At 44.1% G+C, this 23578-nt stretch overlaps 1 long non-coding RNA gene across 1 annotated transcript in view; it reads right to left on the bottom strand.

Annotated features, from left to right (window-relative positions):
- The window catches only part of LOC138756389 (uncharacterized), a 29532-nt gene extending 6786 nt beyond the window's left edge, over nt 1–22746 (bottom strand). The window contains exon 1 of the long non-coding RNA XR_011353041.1: nt 22672–22746. This is a non-coding gene — a long non-coding RNA (uncharacterized lncRNA). The remainder of the gene's footprint in view (nt 1–22671) is intronic.
- Between the last annotated feature and the right edge of the window lie 832 nt (nt 22747–23578).

Genomic DNA, 23578 nt, shown 5'->3' with positions numbered 1-23578 from the left:
CTTAATGATTTCAAGACAATCACTTCAGCAGGGATGTACTCAAATATCATTACCGATTTTGGAAGCGAGAGTTGTTGGAAAAATGCCACATGGTTTTAAAATTCATTTAAACATATTCCATGTGGAATAGAAAAATCACCAGATTGAGTTGAAACCCTGAATAAATTGGATTTTTTATTAATTTCATATTATTGCAAATCCAGCTGTAGAATTCTTTAATAAGAGTTCTATTTTATATCCAGCTTTTTCGATATCTCGCCAGGTACAGATTTCCAGTTCTGCAAAGCTATAACGTCAATGTGCTTTTGCATCTGCAGGTTGATCTTGCTCCAATAACACTATTTTGTGCCACATATCTTACACATGGATAAAACAGATCATGGAGCATTCTGACAAAATCATTTTTCATCAGATAAGCAAATGGTGACAGTAAAATCTTGGAAAATAGCTCATTTGGTAGTGGCCAATGGCCTTTGCATAAATTTGTTTAGAACTAACAGCTGTAAAGAAATGAACATAAGGGAAATGCTAGATGCTGCCTGAATTCCATTTGGAAATGTGTCAGTTCTTTTAAAATGATGTTTTCTTTGGAAACATTTTTATTGACTAGCTTTTGTCAAACTGTGCAGACGTCCACATGTTTTTAATGGAGAAAATGCTAGAAACAATTCAAAATACCCTTGCATTAAACTAAATCGAATCGTAATGCAGACAAGGTGATTGATCAGGATAAAAGACCCACCATGAATAATAATGCATGCGCATCCTCCTCCATCATGTCAAAGGGTCTGATGAATGTTGATGCCGGGATCCCACAGGTGTGAGATATTCCAATTCTTGTTGCCATCACTTGTTGATCTAAAATCTATAGCAGCAGTAGAACGTGGTAATAATCACAGGGAATTCCATTTGCATCAAATGGAATGTTCCACAAATATATTCTGGCCGGAAGCTGCCATCTGATCCAGCAGAATTTCAGTTTCACAGCAAAACAATGGATAGTTTCCCAAGGACTGTCAAGACCAGTATAACCATGTGCTTCCTTCTGGGCTAGTTGCAACCTTTATACTGTGACAGAGTATATAGAGGGGTTTGGGAGATAAATTGGGAAAGTTTTGTTAAAGCAGGTCACACACAAACACTTTAAAACATAGAATTTTTGCAGGAGTTTTGCAGAGTGCTCACAGACTCATGCTGGAACGCTTGTCAAGCAGAAGCAGAACAGCTTTGCTCTCAGAGTGGGAGGGAGTGAGAGAGAGGAGAGACAGAGACTTCAGTTCCAGGGGGACAAGTTGGCAAGCTTTGGACGGCCTGGTCAAAGGAGAGGACAGGCTGTCTGGTGCTTCCCTTGGAATAGATGAAACAGAAAGGAACTCTGTGGTGACCTGAAAGAAAGAGGTTATCATCTGGAGAACCCTGAAGGGGGCAAGTTTCATCCACAAGACACTGGAGTGGCTGTCCTGGAATGAGAAAACTCTCTCTCTGAAAACCAACAAGTATCCTCCTCGTGGTAACCATTTACCTGTTAAGCACCAAAGCCTGGTGAACTTTATTAATGCTAACAGAAGTTCTTGTGCAAGTACAAGAATTGCCTGCAACCAGTGAGATTGGACTGTGAACCAAAGAACTTTTCTAAACTTATCTACACATTACACACATGTGCACTTAGAATTAGAAGGGGGTTAAGTGAGGCAATAGAGTTAAGTTAAAGTTTGATTCTGTTTTCATGCTCAAAGATAATTAAAAGCAACTTTTGTTGAAGTAACCCTCTGTTGTGCTGTATATCTATTGCTGCTGGGGTTTGGAGTCCTCTGGACTTGTAACAATATTCACTGACAAATGAGGAAAATCATCGGCACTTTCTATCCACAGAGAAGTAAACCATATTTTTCTGTCTTTTGCCACGTGGGTTTGAGAGAATTAGAGTTCACTGCAAGATACAACTGATCATTTGCCTCAAGGATGTCACTTTGCAGGCAGCACATGTCAATTCCATATGTACTGCAGTAGAAGAGATTCCACTTCCTTAATGATGAGTTGCTGCATGACAAATCACAACTCACCATATGGATCAGTGACCTGCCGGGGCATTTATTTTGCAGCAGGCCACTGTGACATCTAAAATTCAGTCTCTGCTACAGACCAAAGATCAGTATGTAAAAATGCTGGAGAAACTCAGTGAGGTCACCTAGCATCTATGGAAAGTAAAAAGGCTGTCGACGGCTTGGGCCTGAGCTCTCCTTCAGGAGCGCTGAAACTCCGGGCAGATGAAGGTGTGGGAAGGGGGAAAGTGGGGCTGAGAAAGGGGAGGAGCACAGGTAAGAAGTGGATACAGTTGGGAGGATAGAAGGGAAGGAAGCTGAGAAGTAAGTAGTAGGGGAGAGGGCAGAAGGCTGACAAAGACAGCTCTCTATAGGAGAGGGTAGGAAAGATGGGGCCAGAGCTGGAGGAAGGGAGACATAGGGATGAGAGAAAGAAAGGGATTGGGGAATGGGAATAATGGAAATTGGTGAAGCCAACATTGATGCTGAAACCCTTTGGAGACTGCTGGGATTCATTATCAGGTGTGATTCCTTCAGTTTGTGGCTGGCCCCAGCTTGGCAGTCATGAGGGCATGGGCACATGTCAATGTGGCAATGGTGTATGGAATTGAATCAATTGGTCACTTGGAGGTTCTTGCTGTTGCAGTGGTTGGTTCCAGTTGTTGGTTGGGCAACAAATTAATCCACTGCTCTCACAGTCCTTGTCTATTCCGCACACACACACACACACACACACACACACCACTGCCACATAAAGTGTGATTGCTGTGTTTGAACCATAATTTGGCTGCCTGTGCCAGTCTGGAGGAGTCCTTCAGTGTTTTGCACAGCAAATGTCGAGATTCATGATCATCTGCCATGGGCTGCACAATTTACTTTCATGAGGTTTCTGACATTGCCAGATAGGGCACGGCAAGCGGCTGAGAAATGGAGAAGGAGGGGAGCGAAGAAAGGAGGCCACATTGATGGTCCCCTTTATGGACACATTTTTTTCTGATAACTCCACATGATTTCAGAGTCCAGAGTCAGATTTCAGATTTACTGTCAAAGAACACACATGACATCACATTCAACCCTGAGATTCTTTTTTTTCCTGCGGGCGTGGCAGAATTACCACTTATTGGTAGTGCAAAAAAAAACCTACACATGTAAACAAATAAAGAAATGCAAACAAACTGATTGTGCAATGCAGAGAGAAAAAAAATCTACAAACTGCACAAGTAAGTGTCCTTAAACGAGTCTTTGATTGAGTTTGCCGTTGAGGAGTCTGATGGTGGAGGGGTAGCAGCTCTTCCTGAACCTGGTGGTCCGTGTCTTGTGGCACTTATACCTCTTTCCTGATGGTAGCAGCGAGAACAGAGCGTGTGCTTGGTGGTGTGAATCCTTGATGATCCCTGCTGCTCTCTGTCAGCAACGCTCCCTGTAGATTGGCTCAGTAGTGGGGAGGGTTTTGCATGTGATGCCCTGGGCTGTGTCCACTACTGTCTGCAGGACTTTATGCTCAGGGGCATTGATGTCCCCATATCAGACCGTGATGCTGCTGGTCAGCACACTTCCCACCACACCTCTGTAGAAATTTGCCAAGGTTTCCAATGTCATATCAAGTCTCTACAAACTCCTGAGGAAGTAGAGGTGCTGATGTGCTTTCTTCACGATGCCATTAGTGCACTAGTCCAGGAAAGATCCTCCGATGCCCCATTTATCAACAGTTCCCCACCTCATCTTCCCTCTGCTGCTGGTCATCGCTTGACCACAATGCAAATCTAAAAGGCAACACATCAAATAGCATAGAAATGTCCAATGTCAAATTACCATATGGCCTTTTTTCAATGCCACCCATATCTGTATTTTCCAATGAGCTTGGACAATTTTTGAACTGTTGTCATTTGGTTGGGTGTTGGAGGGCAGTAAGTCAGACTGTCAGTGTGTTCACCCAGTAGTTCCAGTGGGAGAAAGGAGACTGGCTACTTTGCGGGTGCCAGCACTGTTGTCCTGACAACAGTTTGCGCCACTCTTAGATACTCAGAGTGTGTGTATGACTGACTTGGGCTTCCCCAATCCCCTTCCAAAAGGAGGACTTCGTGCGACAGGACAACCCAAGACAGGGTGTTTAGAGGGGAAGACCTTTTATGACAGAAGGTCACTTGTTAACCCAAAGGTGCGCATTGGAGGTGTGAACCTTGTATAATGATTAAGAGGTCACTGGGTGAAAATTCCCATGTGAAGAAATTAAAGATGGTTATTGCGACCTTCAAAACTCAGGAAAGTCGTAATTCTGGAGTGATCATGGCCATCAGTCTCCACATCCAACAAAAAGACCACCGTGCAATGAAACTAAGAATCCCAAGCCTGGAGACCAGACTCTGCGAGCGTCTCCTTTTTGACTGACGGACTCGATGTGACTGACTTGGGATTTTTCTTTTGGGGCATTTTGGGCTTGGACTGTAATGGTCTGGGTTTTTTTTCCTGTTATTAATGTAGAAGTTGCCATAAAGGGTTATGTTCGGGAGGTTAAGTTTATTGTAGTTATTCTATTATTGTTATTTTGTTAATAAATTTTGTGTTAAACGTAACCCATCTATTTATGCATCTCTCAATTGCTGCTAGTGAGGCGTAACTGTCAACATGGAGATGGTGGAGACGCACCATCTTGCAATTCATTGATCTTTCTATTTATAATAATTCAAAATAGACAAAAGGATGCTATACCAGTAAATCTCATGGCTGCAAGGGCAGATAATTGCACTAATCCATAAAGTGCACAAAGGAAACCCTGGAGAATTCAAACCACCTTGAAGTAATACTCTTTACCCATAATCAGTCCTTGTAACTGGACACATGGAGTATCCATTGACACTTTCTCAGTAGACTTAACGTGTTTCCAATTGCAATATGGACTACTTGAAAGCCTTACTTTTTGGTGATGGAATAACTCTAAAACCCCTGGTATCCAGAATTCAAGCAACTAGAAAAAAAAAAGAATTAAATAATAAGTAAAAAACGTGTTTAAAATTGTAAAAGTAAATGTTCTCTGAAGTAACATGTAAACCTTTGGTGAAGAAGGGAACAAATATTCAGCCAGCGGAGAGTCTCGGTCATGCTTTGCTTGTGGAAGCTGTGGCGTCACCCAGGATGAAGAGTTGGTTGATGCTGCTCGGCATTGGGGTGACTCCTCAAAGGGTTTCCTTATCCCTGCTTAGAAAGAGTCACCCTGGTCAGAGGCTTTAACTGTAAACCTGGGGGAGGGGGGAGGGCTAATTATGTATAATGTCACTCATCTTTTGGGCAGCTCCATTGAGGGGGAGGAACCTGCAGATTCAGCAACAGTGAAATGTTTTCACCTCAGTGAAGTTTGCTCAGTGTAGGTAGAGTATTTTTTGTCTTTTAAATTGTTTATTCCTAATGCAGGTTTATGAGTTAGGCATTGTAAGAATAAGTCAAAAGCAACTGGAAAATTTGCTTATCTGGCATCTACCAATCCCCATAGGTGCCGGATACCAGGGGTTTTACTATATTTGTGGATTTTGGGAATCCATTCTGAGGAGAGGCTTTTCTATGAGGCAGAGTTAATGCAAGGAAATTGCTTCCAGGCATGAAAATCTATGGATCTATGCAAAGCCATGTTTGGCCAACAGAAGTGAAGGATGTGATAAAAGGAAGTGCAGATGGTGTTGCCTACATTTTGATGGTATTGTGGGTGGCAAAATAAAAAAAAAGGAATGTCACGGTATGGAAAAAGATGTGTGCAATGTGGATTGGAAAATACTTTTTTTAAAACAGTGCATATAGACAAAAACACCAAAAGTGAGAGGAATGAGGGTGTCGCAATATTTTAAAAGCAAATTACCCAGTAAACGTTTAGATTTTATTCCCATATTTTAAACCACCGACAGCTCCTGTACAGTCGGACTGGATGGATGGATGCTTGCTGTTAAGGTTTGGATTTTATGCCTGGTGTATAAGATTTTATGCCTGGGGTGACATTTTTAAGATTCAAATGCTGTTTTATATGCTGACATATATGGTAATTTAAAAAAAATTAGGTCACTTTGAAGAAGAAACACATACAAGATATATCTACACGAAGTTGCAAGGACTACCAGTGACATTTCAGCTTATCTCCTGAAACAATGAGGCATATTATCTTGAAGTAAGCCATTCATTTCAAGCCATTAAAATCAGAAAATTGCCTGTTGTTTATATATAACAAGATAGCTGAAACTCCCTGGGATGTGCTCTCAGAAGAAAGATACAGGGAAAAATAACTACAGTTGCACAAGTAAATTTATAGTGATCACCAGAGATCTAACAAGGCAGGAAAGGAGATGCAGTATTTAATGATTGTTCTAAACCAGTGGTTTTTAAACTTGTTTCTTTCCACTCACATACCAATTTAAGTATTCTCTATGCCATTGGTGCTCTGTGATTAGTAAGGGGTTACTTAAGGTGGTATGTGAGTGGGAAGATAAGGTTGAGAATCACTGCTTTAGATCCAACTGTTACTGAAATATTTTGCTTTGGAAAAGTTGTCCTTGGCCCATTTCCTTTGGAGTTATGAAACCATGCACATAACAAGTCAATGAGGTACAATTCACCAAGACAATGGTATCCTCAAAACAATAATTTTTATTAATAACTCTTAATAATATAACATTTCTAACTTAACTCTAAACTTTACCTGACTATACGCAAGTGTATCTCTCTCTCTCTCTCTCTCTCTCTCTCTCTCTCTCTCTCTCTCTCTCTCTCTCTCTCTCTCTCTCTCTCTCTCTTTCTCTCTCTCTCTCTGTTGTGTGTGTGGCAGTTTCCAAATTATTATAATTTAGGCACAATTCTGAAGAGATAATTCAAATTTGAAGTTTAGTCTTAGAAATCTTTTGTGTTGAAGCTTAGAGTTTTGAAACTGTTGTTCAAAAGTAATTATGTAGTTGAGGCTTCTCAAAACTCATGAATTCTTGTCGAGTTGTTTTCAGAGAACTATTTCTTCATACGAATGATGTTTTTCACAATTCTCTTCTCTTGCATGGACCTTACAGAACTCACAAACCCAGGTAAGGGTGATAGACAAAAATGACCATTACAAATGGCCCTAGTAACACACATCTCCATCGGGCACACAAAACTCAAAACGGTCAACCAGTTTACCTATCTCGGCTGCACCATTTCATCAGATGCAAGGATTGACAATGAGATAGACAACAGACTCGCCAAGGCAAATAGCGCCTTTGGAAGACTACACAAAAGAGTCTGGAAAAACAACCAACTGAAAAACCTCACAAAGATAAGCGTATACAGAGCCGTTGTCATACCCACACTCCTGTTCGGCTCCGAATCATGGGTCCTCTACCGGCATCACCTACGGCTCCTAGAACGCTTCCACCAGCGTTGTCTCCGCTCCATCCTCAATATTCATTGGACCGCTTACATCCCTAACGTCGAAGTACTCGAGATGGCAGAGGTCGACAGCATCGAGTCCACACTGCTGAAGATCCAGCTGCGCTGGGTGGGTCACGTCTCCAGAATGGAGGACCATCGCCTTCGCAAGATCGTGTTATATGGCGAGCTCTCCACTGGCCACCGTGACAGAGGTGCACCAAAGAAAAGGTACAAGGACTGCCTAAAGAAATCTCTTGGTGCCTGCCACATTGACCACCACCAGTGGGCTGATATCGCCTCAAACTGTGCATCTTGGCGCCTCACAGTTTGGCGGGCAGCAACCTCCTTTGAAGAAGACCGCAGAGCCCACCTCACTGACAAAAGGCAAAGGAGGAAAAACCCAACACCCAACCCCAACCCACCAATTTTCCCCTGCAACCGCTGCAACCGTGTCTGCCTGTCCCGCATCGGACTTGTCAGCCACAAACGAGCCTGCAGCTGACGTGGACATTTACCCCCTCCTTAAATCTTCGTCCGCGAAGCCAAGCCAAAGAGTAACACTGCTCTCTCTTTTCACAAAGAAATACAGTTGAAGGACCATTTTCTTTTCCCAAAGCCACTTTGATTCTGTATTCCTCCCTAGACAAGGAGAATACAGTAGCAGTTCTTTTCTCACAGAGTGTTACTGCATTTATGACTTCAGATGAATTTGGTTGAACACTTAAAATGCAGCATTTCAAATGTCTTTAATCACATGACTTGTTTTGCTCATCACTGGCTCTTTGTCTAAAAACACAACTCATGGCAGTGGTGTCCGACTTGTCTACACAGGTCATGAAGTGAATGGCTGTTGTTTTGAACAGGTGTTCTTCTTAGCAAAAATTAATTGTCTCAGGATTTCAATGGAGAACAGTCATAAGTCGTTTATGGCTGTTTACAGCTTTCAACTGAACAAGGATAAGTTCTTCATCTCCCACTTGATGGAGTCTCAGCGTCTGCTTTAAAATGATGTAATGTTCTCTGTATTTCTTTGTGTTTCCCTGTTTCCAAACTCCGCCACAGTAATTCTCAATAAAAAATAATATTTTGTCACACTCACATACCACCTCAAACAATCCCTTACTAATCACAGAGCATCTATGGCATAGGGAATACTTAAAGTGGTACGAGAGTGGAAAGAAAAAGGTTGGAAACTACTGTTCTAAATTTTCTCAGGATTAACTATTTTACCAATCCTCTGCTGCTCTGACCGAGATGTGTGAGCCATGGGACAGCTATACCATAGGAGAAGATGGGACGTGGTTAATTGGAAGAACAAAGATTCAAATTAATTAAGATGCTGGTTGTAGCAACAGCACTTAATCTTCAGTCTGGGCACATTGCAGCCTTCTGCTCCTTAAGGTCGAATTCCACAACTTCCGCTAACATAATTTCTGCTCTGCAGTATTTTGATGACTAATGGAGCTGATCCGATTGGTGGGTGCCTCAGAGAACGGCCTTGGAGCAATGATCTTGCAGTTGTATCAAATGCTAGCATACCGAAGCAGCATTGAAGACAAATTAAGGAAGGGTGATTGGACTGGACTGGAGAGGTTTCACCGATACTCCTATAGGAGAACAGAATGGACACACTATTAGCATGTGTCACTAAAGATCATTGCGATTAAATCCCTCCATAGAGAACAAGGGAGATTGCAGAGATGCTAAGATATGGCAATGACTTAGCAACACAGTTTATTTTACAGAAACAAGGAATGAGCAAGTTGCTTGACATCTTATTACCATGTGCGTTTCCTCAAGCAACCACATCATGCAGGACAGGTGAATGTTTGAGATGATTATCAGCAACTCGTCTCAGTGAGACCAACACTTCATCTTCTGCCTTCTGCACTTCCACAACTTCCGGTAACATGATTCCTCAGTCTACATCAGCCCTACATCTGTAATAGTAACTCAGCTTGTTCCTTTTTTTAGCCTTCCTTTTTTCCTCTCTCTGAGAGAGGAAGGTGTGTCCCGTCTGAACTTCTGGGCACCTTCTCCTCTTCCTGGGCATTTTGCGACTCTTACATACTTCGTCTAAGTTCTCACCCTTCTACCTGATTGCGTTCACTCATGGGTAACCTGGTTGATAACCTGGTTTACAGCTTATTGCATGATCTCCCATCCTGTCAGAGATGTTCTCCCTCTCTTCACCTGCTTCTTTTGACGCCATTTCAGATCTGGCAAAGGGTCTCCAACATGAAGCATTAAGTCAATTTCCTCCTCTTACAGGTATGGCCTAACCTACTGAATATCTTCAGTGTTTTACATTTTTTTAAACTTCATTATTTGTCAGTTATCAACATAATCTGGAAGGTTTTAGTCAGATTTGTCTCCTTTATTTCAGAGGTTAACATCCTAAACATAATCTCCATTTGACCACTCCTTCCATTTAATGTGTCTTCCATCAGCCAACTCTCAATTGGTGGCATTCTCACCTGCAGGTCAGAAGGGTTCTGGAGGTTTTAGCCAGAAATCTGGAGTGATGTCCTAATGCAGCACGTGGGGAATGCACCGTCAGGTAGCTAAACAATAAAACCCGCAGAGGGCGGATTCTAATGCAGTGCACAAATGTGCTGGAGAAATCCAGCAGGTCGTGCAATAGTTACAGAAAGTAAAAGGCAGTTGACGTTTCAGGCCTGAGCCCTTTTGCTTCATGAATGCTGAATAGCAGGCAGACGCTGGAAGAAGGTGTCAGGCCTGAAATGTTTTTACTTTCTTTGGCCACTGCATGACCTGCTGAAATTCTCCACACTTTCTGTGCACTGCACTGTCATGTAGTTCACTTTTTCAGATATATCATGGTCCTGCCAGTGCCGTCTGATTGATCTAAAACTTCTATTTTGAAGAGCAAAAAAATTATTCCTTCTACTCTAGTCAAAATGCATGCATCAATTAATCTAATTCACTGTTTATGGGAACTTGGAATGTGGAAATCGAATGCATCCATTTTCAGAAAATTACAACCTTAACTACATATTAAATGGGGGTATATTGCTTTGGGGCATCTGAGATTATAAATGCGTTATATCATTGAAAGTATTTTTTTTATCACCTGTTGATATTGTGACAGAGTATATAGATAAATTGGGAAAAGGTTTGTTAGAGCAGGTCACACACAAACATTTTAAAACACAAAATATTTGGAGCAGCTTTTGTGAGAGACTCGTGATGGATGGTCATTTGCAAAAAGGGATCAAATGTAACAACAGGCAGTAGCAGCTTTGTCTGGAAAACAGAATGTACTGTCTAGAAGGTCATGTGATCATTGCAGGCAGAGAGAGTGGAGAAAAAACTGGCTTTGCTCTCAGAGTTGGAAGTGAGAGAGAAAGAGGGGCAAGCTAGCAAGTTTTGGAAGACAGCCTGGTCAAAGGAAAGGACTGGCTGTCCGATGTTTCCCTTGGAATAGGAGAAACAGAAAGGAACTCTGTGGTGACCTGAAAGAAAGAGGTTATCATCTGGAGAACCATGAAGGGGGCAAGTTTCAGAGGAAAGGCACGAGAGTGGCTGATTAAAAAGGTTAACATGGAATGTGGATGTCCTGGAACAAGAAAAACTCTCTCTCCGAAAACCAACAAGAACCTTTCTGAGTGCAACCATTTACCTGTTAAGCACCAAAGCCTGGTGAACTTTACTAATGTTAACTTCTGTGCACAGTATAAGCATTGCCTGCAACCAGTGAAATTGGATTGTGAATCAAAGAACTCTGTTGAACTTACACACACACACACACACACACACACACACACACACACACACACACACACACACACACACACACACACACACACACGTGCACTTAGAATTAGAGGGGGGTTAAGCGAGTCAATAGAGATGTTAAAGTTTGATTCTATTTTCATGTTCAAAGATAATTAAAAGCAACTTTTGTTTAAGTAACCATTTGTCATGGTGTATATCTATTGCTGCTGGGTTTTGGGGTCCTCTGGACTTGTAACAATTTGGTCAGTTATTTCTCTGTCCTTGATCTATTTATCTTCCCAAACTTGTCCCGATGGCTATTTTAATGCTCAGATCTCTTCCTCAGAATCAGAATCAGAATTTATTGTTCTGAACATGTCACAAAATTTGTGGCTTTGTGGCAGCATCACAGTGCCAAGGTTCATTTAAACCACCTGTTGTTTGTGCAGGAAACATGGACTCCCTATCTGCCTGGAGTGTGTGTATTGCTGGTGGCCACGACTTCCTCATCCGGAACTTATTCATAAGTCACATCACCCATCAGTCAAGGTTGGGCTCTGGCCATTAATTATTGCAGACCTTGCAATGGACTAATTCCAATTACTCAGCATCAACATTGGTTAGACACATAGATTAGCATTGCATTTCGCACCAGCACAGAGCACATTTTGCTTTCTCTGCCCCATGGTCCAAGCCCTGGACATCATGCTATGGTTGCTACTGTGGGCATAGCTTGGAAGGGTCATGGGTAGGGTGTGCACTGCATTGAAGCTGGGCCATAGTGTTGCTATAGATCAATAGAGCTGCACCTCCCAACAATCAGGCATCCGGGAGTGTGTGTATACCCCTGCATGTACAGTATGTACTAGAGCTGCCTCCCGACGATCAGAGGTCAGGGAGGGAGTGTAGAACCCCTGATCATCATGTGTGTATATCGGCACCACCTGTGTGAATTAGTAATTGTGTACTGTTCAATATTTTCCCACACTCTTTTATAAATTGTGCGTGTTTTATTTCTGTTATGATTTTCCAATGCTCTTCTATAAATTGTTGAGTTAATAACAGCTACATGTAATTACAAATCCTTGTGTCCAGACTTGTCTCTCTGTGAACCCACAGAAGCTAATACTCTTCTCAACATAACACCACTGTACAAAATAAATAAAAAGAGTGCAAGAAAAAAGAAAAAGTCAAAGCAAGGCCGTGCCTTTGGTTCATTGATCATTCAAGAATCTAAAGGCAGTGGGGAAGAAGCTGTCCTTGTGTTGCTGAGAGCTTGTCTTCAGTCTTCTGTACCTATTTCCTGATTGTAGCAGAGTGAAGAAGGCATGGCCTAGGTGGTGGGGTCCTTGAGCATAGAGGCTGCTTTCTTAAGACACCACCTCTTGTAGGTGTCCTCAAGGGTGTGAAGACTGATGCCCATGATGCCACAGGCATCCTCTGGAGTTTAATCATGTCCTGAGCATTGCGCGCCTCCGTACCAGACAGTGATGTAAACATCCAATATGCTCTTCACGATACACTTGAAGAAGTTTTTAGGAATCTTCGGTGACCTACCAAATCTCCTCAAACTCCTCACTTTCGTGATTGTATCGATAGGGAGGCTCCAGGACAGATCCATGGAGATGTTAACACCAGGGAATTTCTTTCTGAAGTTGTTGAACCTCTCCACTAATGACCTCTCGATGAGGGCTGGTTCATGTTCTCCTAATGTCCTCCTGAAATCCACAATCATCTCCTTGTTTTGCTAACATTCAGTTGTTGTTATGACACCATTCAACTAGCTAATCTTTCTCCCTCCTGTATGCTTCCTCATTGCCACCTGTGATTCTGAAGAGAAATAAAATGATCCCTTGTCCTCTAGTCAAAATACATGCCTCAATTAATCTAATTGAAGTAAATGATCCAGTCATTGTCACGTCTCTGTTTCTGGGAACTTGGAATGTGGAAATTGACTACTTTTAATGTTCAGAGAATTACAACATTGACTACAATTTAAAATGGTGGTAAATTGATTTGGGTCATCGAAGATTATAAATGCATTATATCATTGAAAGGTGTCATCCAGCAAATTTGTAGATAGCATTGGAATTGTGCCAGTCATGGGTGCTGTACCGCTGGCCAATCAGCAATCTCCTTTCATCAAAAGCTGCACCGTGCTGTCCAGCAACCAGCCAATCAGGTGCATACCCGCCCACAAGCCTGAGCACGCGCTGCCATTGTCTGGCCCTGGTAACTGGCCCCTTCTCATATTTAAGTCTGAGTGGGCTCTTTCTCACCCTCTTTTCTTCCTCCACGTGGTGATGCTCCTGCTCCCTGCCGGATTATGGTCGCTACGGTGGATGCTGTCCATGAGGACCACAGATAATGAGGCACTGTGCTCCCTAAGGCTAGCCAGGGTATCCCGGTGCACAGAGATACTGGAGCAGAGCAACAGTCCTACATATTCTTTAGGGTGGGAGACTGTGTATTCCCCATGGGTAGCCCTGATGCAAGGGCACATTTTCCCTTGGGGTCGAACACTCAGTAAACCCTCCACTCTTCCCTCCTTCCCCAAGCCCCTTCCTTCCCTCACAGGTTCCATGGTTGGGTGCGTCAGTGTCAGTCTGTGAGTGCTTGTATGAGTGCGTGAATGGGAGAGTCAATTTTATTGTTCAACTGGTTATTTAATAGACCATTGGCGATTGTGATTTGAATCTTGCACCTTGCTTTCCCCACGAACCCTTCCATACACTACAGATGTGGAGTGAGTTGACCTGACATGAGAGTAATAGACATCAGTAACATTAAGCATTGGAGACATGTTACAGGCAACATGGAACCATTAAATCTTGAAAATGATGTTAAAGAAAAGTAGTGAAAAATGCAGAAGTCACTCAACAGTTGATTACAATCTTTGAGGCTTTCTATTGAGTAGCAGGATGATTTTAACTTAAAAATAAAAGCTAAGAAAGGCATCGAATCAAGCAGGGAGTGAGTGAGGTCAAGCTTGACTGTGGTGTGATAACTCGCAGTTACCTATTTATGATAATTAATGAGCATTTCAATAGCGCTGTGCAAAGTGGTAACACGTTCCATGCTAATAGTTTCAATAATAGAGAAATTTGGTTGCATGATTCAACGTTCGTAGTTATTTCTTTCAGACTGATAACTCCCACTCGACTGATCAAAAGGGATAATTTTTGGAAGTCAGATAGGAGTGTGGATTATTCTTTATTTTTCAATCATTTTATTTAAACGTATTATCGTAAACAATAGAATGCAGAATCGAACAGTAAAATCAGAATGGTCAATATATGGTAGTACATAATATGTCTAGCATTATAACGTATTGAACAATATTGTCCGTTTCTCCTCAATTTTGAATATTCAAAAGAGAAAAATATAATGTTAAAACCCTGTCTAACCTACCAAAACAAACAAAGCAAAAAAAAAGGCTGGGCAGCCTAAACTGAGAGTTCACTGAAGCCTGGATTATTCTCGAACCCTGTAGGGGTTCTACTTTATGAATTCTTTCTTGGGGCTGGATTGGAATAAAACAACAAAGATCATCTTTGATAGCAGCAAAGTGAGGCTAGCCCATACCCTAATGAGGATATGCTGTGTGAGCCTGATCCACCCTGCCGGATTTGCGTTGCAAAGTGCAGAACTGCATGTCAGAGCCCACTACTCTATTGGTAGATGATCATTATTTTAATAGTTTTTTTTATTTGCGCAGGGTTTATCATTCAGTTTGCAAAGGACATTTCTGAATTGGACTATGCAAAATCATGTTCGTCTGAATACTCCAACAGTTCACACATCTTCAATTTGTTTTTGAGGTGGGTGCTTTTGCCGAGCACTGCAATTGCCGGCTGCTGCACCTACTTGTTCTAGCCAGGTTCTAGGAAGATGTGGCATTCCACTGGCTGAAGTGAGAAGTACATTTAATGGAGGTTCGGTGCCATTGCACTGCAGCATCACTTCACAGCTACCTTCGGACAGAAGGTATAGAAGCCCGAAAACCAACATGTCCACTTCCAAGAGCAGTTTTGTTTCAACACTTATCAGACTCTTGAACGGCCCCTTAATCATGGGGTGCCCCCTAATGCAAGTGACTTTTTATGGCACTGGGATTACAATGAATATTTATTGCCTGTCTCTGATTGTCCCTTTTAACTTAATTCAATTACTTTACTATTATAGCTTTTCTGAACAAGTAACTGTTCGCTGAAACAAGTAAGATATTTCAGTGCAAACAGTATGTACATTGTATAATGTGCATGACAATAAACTCGTTATCATTGAAGAACTACTGCGGTTAAAATGTTGATATTCCCTTATGACCCAACCTAATTTCAGTCGAAACAGCACAGTTTTATGCGCAACGACATTATAGCACCAGCGATCTGGCTTCGAATCCAACATTGTCTGTCACGACCTTGTACATTCTCCTTGTGACCAGTGTGGCATTTCCCCAGGTGCTCCGGTTTCCTCCCAATTTCCAATAACGCATGGTGTGGGTAGGTTAATCGAATGCAATTGGGAGGCTTGGGTTTTCAATGGTCTTCTGTCATGTTGTAAATCCATTAATTTAATTTAATTTTAAATGGAGTGGGCCTTTCAGCATCCTCAGTGTTATTTCATGGTTTTTCTCCCCCAAAAGTGAAGAGAACACAAAACACCAGGGAGAGGCAAAGACCCAAAAGACCAAAATACCGTGGGATGGCACAGTTGGCGTAGCGGTTAGCACAATGCTGTTACAGTGCCAGCAATCGGTACAGGGGTCGGAATCCCAGCTGTCTGTAAGGAGTTTGTATGTTCTCCCCTTGTCTGTATGCATTTTTCCTCGGGGGGTTCCAGTTTCCTCTCACCATTCGAAATGTACTGGGGGCTGTGGGTTAATTGGGTGTAATTAGGCGGCATGGGTTTGTGGGCCTAAGGTCCTTTAATTGTGCTGTAGGTCTAAATTTAAAAAAAAACATGAAGGTCCCTCTCTATGGTGCAGGATAATTACTGGAGGTGTGACTCCAGCTGGGAACCAGTTGAGCTCTGCTGAAAAGATGGCCCAAGGAGATGGATAACGAATGTCTGCGGGCCATGAAAGTTGAGGGTTTTGGTGGAATTTCGTCTCATCAAGACAGTTGCATACAAAACATCAGTGGGTGAAAAATGATCAGAGGTGCAAGCAAAAGCAAGAATATCTTTGATTTCCCCAGTTCTAATTTACATCTTCTGTCTCCTACTGGGCTTTCATTCATCCAGAAAAAATCACCACAGAGGACAACATCGAAGGAAGCTGCCAGACCCTCCATCTCCCAGTACAAACACTCTCAATTCAGCATCTCAATGGCTTGCTTAGCTGCATTTCCATGTGGTAGGAAAGCTTCAACTGGGATGTTGCTCAGAGGCATTCTCACTGGCTCATAAATCAGGTTTACCGTTAGAGGTCCATCGCTAACAGTTAAATCTCCACATCACTTCAGAGGATTGAGATGGTTGGCAGAGGTGGAAACCCTTACAAAGAAGGGGGCAGGGTAACTGCCCTAATGTCTCACACATATCTCCAAAAGTATTTCTCAGATGAGCTGAACACCAATGAAGGGAATTTCTTCCTGGCCTGGGAACACCTCAAGCTGCTCTTGTCATCTGTGCAGTCCATTATCTCGGGCACCTTCAGCAATCCAGATGGAGCAACCAGGTCAGAGACACTTCCATTTCAGATGGCAATCTCCATGATACAAGGCAGCTCCCGCAGATGAGGTAAGTGTGGCTTACCTGAATAATTTCTTGCATAAATTGAACATTATTTGGGGAAGCCTTTGAACACATTGACATCTGCAGGCAGGTGGTGCCCGGTAAATCCCAAGGAAGCAGTCTGCATGCAGAGAACGTGCCTGGATCTGCCAATCCCTGAGGCACAGCTTGCACTGTATCGAGGCAGTAGGGCTCCAGGGTGTATGGAGCAGTCTCTGATATCTCCACTCTGCAGTGCAGAGGAGTGAACAGGACACTACTGCTGATCCTGTGGTTGTCCAGCCAGCTCATCCTCTGACTTGCACCGTGCATGAGGAAGGGTTCCTGCTCAAGGCTTGGGGACGCCCACTGTCAACAGGTGGGCAGGGTCAAAAGAATAGACTGGCACCCTAGAGCTTGGGCTTAGTAGATCATTATTACGTTGGTCAGATATATCTGCATGAAAAGGTGCTCGTATAAGGAGGCTATAATCCATTTCTCTTGGAGATCACCACTGATACATCGGCTGCCTCACATGATTGTCTGTCTATGTTCCTCTTTTGCCCTCCCTTCAATGCACTTAGTGTCATCTGCTTGAACATCCCTTCCTGTCACCTTCCCTGTGAGCACTTTCCCAGATGGATTAGGTTTGGCTTGCAGGCCATTGTTTGGGGCCTTCGGTAAGGAAAGAGCAAACACAATGAAGCTTATGAGCTGTGTCAATCAGGAAGATACCTATTGAACTTCAGTGGTGATGATAAAACTACATTGTCACCTTAGTCCAACCCTCACCCGAGCTATTGGACCTGCTGATTAGTCTGCACCGTCTGCCCGGTGCCTGAAGTACACCGTCTGGTTCTCGGCTGCTGACACCCGAAGTCACTGGTGGCCACTGGTCCAAGCTGAGAGCTGGGCTGGTCTGCAGCAGTCAGTGCAGGCGACAGTCTCAGCACAGAGGGCTGTTGTCCAGGCACAGCACGACCGGGGGCAGCGCGCTCTTTCCACTGTGGCCAGCTCCCTCAGCTTGTACAGCTGCCGAAGGTTCTGCTCCGGCAGGGAGCTGTTGCCCAGGTAATGCAGCCAGAGTGTGGCCAGGTTGTGCAGGTAGGACAGGGATTCAGCGATAAAGAGGCTGAGAGGCAGTTTGAACAAGTATATATATATGTAAGATTTAGAGTTGTGGTGAAACCACTATTGTATATGCAAATGACATGACCTTTTATGTTTGACCTTGCTCTCATTGGATGGCTCGTGACTCCTCCCCTTTATCCCCCATAAATGCTGTCTTGCCACAACCCTGCCCCCAGTTTGAGCCCAAGTCAGTTTGAGCCAGCAACCCAAGGATGTGTCCATCTCTTATTAATAAAAGCCTTCAGTTCAAGTAACTTCAGTCTTTGCGTAATTGATGGTGCATCAATTTTATTGGCAGGACTTTGTTTTCCTCGGAACATGAACAAATACATGAAGCTGGACTGCGTAGAAATCGAACCAAGAGAACCCAAAGCAGCCACCAAATTCACGGTCTGGAGCCGCTGTTTCGAAAGATTCCTCGCGGCCTCTGCAGCTGCGATCGAGGACGATGAAGACAAGCTCCACCTGCTATTTTTGTACATCGGGCACCGAGTCTACCGGATGGTCTGGGACTGCCAGACCTACAGAGAAGCCATGGACATCCTGAAAGACCAGTTCAAGGTACAGGTGAATGAAGTCTGTGCACAGCACATACTCCACTTGCGCAGGCAGCGACCTGGGGAAACCTTCAATTAATTTTGTCAAGGCCCTGCAGGAGCTTGCAAGGGACTGCAACTGCTAGGCTGTGAGTGCACAACAGCACTCAGCTGTTGATCAGAGATGCCTGTATAGCACACGCCCGCTCCGATTAAATGAGGCAGAGGTTGCTTGAGCAGAAAAGACTGAGCCTACCTCAAATAATCGAACTGGCAAACACTCTGGAAGTAGCCATCCACAATGCAGAATCATTCTCTAGCAAACATGCGGCTGGCTCATGGGGGACACAGGCGCTGCCATCTTGGGGGACGGGACCACAAACCCGCTCCCATCCTGAGCTGACCTCCACTGCTGTTAGCGACCAACCGATGTGCTATTTCTGCGGACAGGGCAAGCATCCGAGGAAATGCTGTCCTGCCAGGGATGCTGTCTGCTCCAACTTCGGGAAGAAGGGACACTGCGCAAAGGTCTGTAAGTCCAAGCCAACCCCCAAGCCCAGCAACACTGCATGCAAGTGTGGGCCACCATCTTTGATGCAGTCACTTCCACCATCATGTCCACCATGGAGATCACCGACCATGATGACATCACTTCTGTCTTCTCCCTCTTTTCCGACAAATGATGATAGGGCCTCATGCGCGCCATGGGGCTGCCATCTTAACTGCCATCTTACCGGATCACTGGACACCAACAGAACTCCTTGGATGATGAGCTGATGCTGGCATTGGTAACCATGAATCAATGCAGATCACATCAACTCTCCATGGCCATGATGGACGTCCAGGCAAATGGTCAACTCACCACTTGCCTATTTGACAGTAGAAGTGATGAGAGCCTCATTCACCCAGATACTGTACAGCACTACTCCCATGAAGCGCAGTGTCTTCTTAGAGTCCCAATCCCACTCAGCAAAGGTTCATGGCAGTTGTACAGTAAATCTGACTGTCCAAGGCACGGTCTACCATACCTTTACACTCCTCGTACTGCCACAGTTATGTGCACCCATCCTACTGGGGTTAGAGCATCACCATGGAGTACAACAGGCCCCACCCTTCCTTCATGGTCTGTAACTATCAGGTTTTAAACCTCCCTCACCACGTGGCCGACCAGCAGCCTCAAACCCACGGGGCCAACCAACAGCTCCAAACCCAATCATCGCATCCAACATGCAGCCTCTCCATGCTCCGGATCCCAGCCCCTGTACCTGTTCGCTAATCACACTGTAATCTGACTGTAAGCCTGTCACCAGGGACAATGCATTTATTATGTCAGTGGTGAGATGCATCCTTGCTGAGGGAATGATAGAGCAGAGTATGAGCCTCTGGAGGGTCCAGGTTGAGGTGGTGAAGAGTGGGGAAAAACACCTGATGGTCATAGATTAATCCCAGACCTTCAACAGGTTCACCTGGCTTGACGCATACCCCCTACCCTGCATAGCCGATGTGGTGAGCAAGATTGCTCAATACAGGATTTTGTCAATCATAGACCTAAGTCTGCTTATCACCAGCTCTCCATACACCCTTATTACTGCCAGAACACTACCTTCAAGGTGGATAACCAGCTCGACTATTTCCTGAGAGTCCCTTTTGGAGACTTTTGGAAGATGGATTGGATGGTGGATGAACATGGGCTGCGGGCCACTTTCCCATACCTCAAAAATGTCACCATCTGTGGCCATAGTCAGCAGGACCATGATAGGAACCTCCAAAAATTCCTCCACATTGTGAAATGCCTCAACTTCATGTATAACACAGGAAATTGTGTCTTCATCACACATTGCCTGGCTATACTAGGCAGCGTTGTAGACAATGGTGTCATTAACCCCAACCCCGACTGCATGTCCCCCCCCCCATTAGAACTTCCGAAACATCCTTCCCTCCCCCCACCCCATCCCCACTATCTGGTCTTGAAAAGGTGCCTGGGCTTTTTCTCTTATTACACTCATTGGGTCCCCAGCTATGCGGAGAAGGTCCAACCCCTCATCAAGGCCACCATTTTCCCCCGTTAGCAAAAGCCCGTGAGGCATTTGACTATATCAAAGCTGACATCGCAAAGGCCGCAATGCATGCAGTGGACGAATCCATCCAATTCCAAGTAGAGAGCGGAGCATCAGACTTTGCCCTGGCCGCCACACTTAACCAGGTGGCCAGGCATGTGGGGTTCCTTTTGTACACCCTCCAAGGCCCAGAGATCTGGTACTCCTCCAGGCTATCGTTCAAGCAGTATGGCACTGGAGACATTATCTCACCATTAAGCATTTTACCAGGCTGACTGACCAACAGGCAGTCGCCTTTATGTTTATAATCAGCAGTGGGGTAAAATCAAGAACAACGAAATCCTGACGTGGAGAATTGAGCTCTCCACTTACAATTACAACATACTGTAATGGCCCAGAGGGCTCAACAAGCCCTCAGATGCCGTGTCTTGGGGGACTTGTGCCGGTGCGCAGATGGATCGCCTGCAGGCACTGCACGATGGCCTTTGCCACCTTGGGATCACCTGTTTTTTTCACTTCATCAAGTCCCATTATCTCCCCTACTCAACTGAGGACATCAGAACGCTGACCAAAAATTGCCGGGTCTGCACGGAGTGCAAACCGTGCTTCTACTAGCCTAACCAGTAACACCTGATCAAGGCCACTTGCCTCTTTGAACATCTAAGCATGACTTCAAAGGACCCCAACCCTCCTCGAACTGCAACGTGTACTTCATCAACATCATCGATGAGTACTCACAGACCCCCTTTGCCATCCCCTGACCGGGCATGACCACAGCTACTGTCATAAAGCCTCTGAACAATCTGTTCACCATTTTCGGATACCCCTGCTATGTCCACAGTGATAAGGGTTCATCTTTCATGAGTGATGAGCTCCATTAATATTTGCTGCTTAAGGGCATCGCCTCTAGCCGGACCACCAGCTATAACCCCAAAGGGAATGGCCAGGTGGAGCAGGAGAATGGGATGGTCTGGAAGGCAGTACTACTGGCCTTAAAGTCCAAGGGCCTCCCCATCCCATACTGGCAAGAAGTTCTCTCAGAGGCCCTCCACGCTGTCCGGTTCCTCCTATGTATGGACACCAACAAGACACCTCATGAAACTCTCTTTACATTCCCCTAGCTTACCTACCTGGCTGACATTCCCTGATCTGGTCCTATTTCGCAGGTACATGGGGATGCATAAGTCTGACCCTCTGGTCGAGAGGGTCCAGCTGCTCCACGCTAACCTACAGTATGCCTACGTGGCATTCCCGGACAGACGCGAAGACACGGTATCCATTCAGGACCCGGCACATGCGAGAGCATCTGGACCCCTCTCCCAAAACCAGCTGACAGGTACGCCCATGCCCCCCCTCCCCCCCCACCCATCCCCAGCTCTCCAGGGCCTCAGTTCCCTAACCCCATCATCCCGGCCAACCTGGCAATTGTCACACACGCACCCATCCTCCCGACGCAACTAAGTACCCCAGCCGGACCAACCAAAATGGATCAGGTAATGCCAAAGGACAGACAGAACATATGAGATCGGCTGACCGCATCTGGGATTTCTCGTTAAAAGAGGAGGTGAACGTGGTGAAACCACTATTATATGTAAATGACATGACCTTTTATATTTGGTCCTTGCTCTCACTGGCTGTCATGCTACAACCCTGCCCCCAGTTCGAGCCCGGGTCAGTGTGAACTGGCAACACAAGGGATGCTGTCCATCTCTTGCTAATAAAAGCCTCCAGTTCCAGTAACTTCAGCCTTTATGTAATTGATCATGCATCAAGCATGATCCCGCATTTTTCGCGATGAGATTTTTTTGTACCCAAACGATCGCGTGATAACGGGGTTTCACTGTGCTGTAATAAACATACTGATGTAGCTGACTCAGGAGATTAGCCAAGGTTGCTAATTTTTGACCACTGCTGACATGGTGACCCAACTGGCCTGTTTCAGTGCTGTAATTTACTTTGATTCCCACAGAGGGTTCCCCGTCGCTGCTTGAGATGCTCAGGTTAAATCGCATAGTTGGCGATTGTATTTCATTTCCGACCCACTAACTGTTTTGGCAGATTTTGTTTCTCACTTACTGCGCTACCCAGCTGCTCGTAGAACTTAAAATCTCCCCATCTCCCTATGATTTTCTTTCCTTCATTCTTCTGTGCCAGCTTGATGAAAAATGTCTTTTAACCAAATAGCTCACTTGGTGCAGAAAAAGATGCCAATCAGAAAACAGTGAATCTTTTGTAACCAATTAAAAAAAACTATTTCCATTTCAGAGCAGTTTAAAGACCCAAACAACTATTTTAATAGGTTTTCAGTGCTGAATAGATACATTGTAATACATTAAAATTAAGTAAAATTTTAATTTGTAATAACCATATAAATAAAAGTTTCTAAGTTGAAATTGTATGAATATTCTTTTATGTCTTACATGGTAGAAGACATACAGATTGTAGCGTGTCGAATGACTCAAAGACTTGTGGACTCAAACCAAGGCTTTTATGAACAAAAGACTAGAGCATAGTACATCGAGGTCGACCAGTCCAGACTGACCTGGGTCTGGTTAGGTGAAGCCCTTTATGACCTGGCCAGTAGGCGTGGCTACAGCTCTCAGCCAATCATTATCACTATATGCAAATATATACAAATATATACAGTGGTGATAGAATCCCATACTATCTCACAGATGCCATTTGATAACATATTTGTTAATTCCGTTGGAGTTTTAACAAGGATTAGCAAGAAAGCAAATGAACAAAAATGCTCAATTTAAATTAACTATTATTTTCAACTTTGAAGAGCACTGAAAAAGGGCAAACAATGCACATGTTTAGACTAAAGTCAAATTAAATCCCTTATAGATGGGACCATTGGGATTTAGAATGGGAGATATGAATGAAAAATAAAAAAAAGAGAACAAGAGATAAATAGGGTTGGGAACAAATTAAGCTTTTTTTTAATCTACGTATAAAAGATGGTTTATGAAATCCTGCA

Source organism: Narcine bancroftii, chromosome 3 (genome assembly GCF_036971445.1).
Source record: "Narcine bancroftii isolate sNarBan1 chromosome 3, sNarBan1.hap1, whole genome shotgun sequence".
NCBI lineage: Eukaryota > Metazoa > Chordata > Chondrichthyes > Torpediniformes > Narcinidae > Narcine > Narcine bancroftii.
This window is presented reverse-complemented; position numbering and strand designations above follow the sequence as displayed.